Source organism: Pteropus vampyrus, unplaced genomic scaffold (assembly GCF_000151845.1).
Source record: "Pteropus vampyrus isolate Shadow unplaced genomic scaffold, Pvam_2.0 Scaffold747, whole genome shotgun sequence".
Taxonomy (NCBI): domain Eukaryota; kingdom Metazoa; phylum Chordata; class Mammalia; order Chiroptera; family Pteropodidae; genus Pteropus; species Pteropus vampyrus.
In genome coordinates, this window is record NW_011889528.1 from 16,650 (window position 1) to 17,850 (window position 1,201).

The window sequence follows — 1,201 nt, forward strand, 5'->3', positions numbered from 1 at the left end:
TAGGATAAAAGGGATGTGTTTTAAGGGCTAGTATGTTTAATTTAGACCAAAATAAAAGATCTAAGTATTATTTTAATTTTGATAACAACAAATAAGATATGTATTCCTCATGTAATTAGTTAGCATTATATATAAACAAACCAATGAATTAGGTTGATTTAAATTTAGATTCATGGTACGACACTATGAATATATTAGAAAACAGTGAATACAATTATGAGTGAATATTTTTGTATATGAATCCAATAAGACTTTTTAAAACATAAATGGTTTGATATTCTAGTATTAAATAATAGATGGCTTTACTTAAAACATAAACTAAATGTGTTCATTAGATTCATTAAGAATTATTAGAAGAGGGATTTTTAGACTTTACTCACCCATTCTTATTAGGAAAGATTTCTGTATGCGCAGGCATGAAATCAGTGAGGAGAAACTGTGATTTAAAAATAATAACAAATTGCTCTTTTATAAGTGAGTTGATTGCTAGAAGAGGCAGAGTTTGAGAGGTGTTCTTTTTAAGTGGAAAGTTCTGGAGAATTCAAAGAGCAAGTAAAGCAAGCCATTCATTCTGAAGAGCTGACGACAAAAGAAATTCGGCTTAATGCTATGAGTTGACATACAAATATAATGTCATTTGGCTGCCGTTTAAATTTATCCACAATTTATTTACACAGAGAAATAATTAAAAAAAAGTCTCTGGTGTGTAATCATCTCAGAAAAAAATTGTTAACTCTTCATCTCATTGTTTTGTTTTTTTTTTTTTGCAACAGAAAAAGGAAAAAGAATACCTGTACAAGTCAGCCTCGAAAGAGTCGACTGACAAACTGGAAACCAGGTGCCTACTATATCACAAAATTTTAATGAACTCTATATATTAAGTCTCTGCAAAAAGAGAAAAAAGGACTAGCGGCCATCCATGTCAACATGGTGGAGACATGATACAGTTCAAAGAAACAGTGTTTAACCTCAATAAAAAATATTAAAATTACACTGAGATACCACTTTAATGGAAAAAATAGTTATGCCGATTTATCATTTTACATGTATCAATGGTAAAACTTGAACAGTTTCACATACGCTGTGCTCGTGTGGCTGTGCTCACACTGTTGCTTAGGAAAGCAGCACTCAGCACCTCTGGAGAGGAATTGACAATCTCTAGTTAAGTTGTGTCAGCATTTACTGTCTACTCCAAAATTCA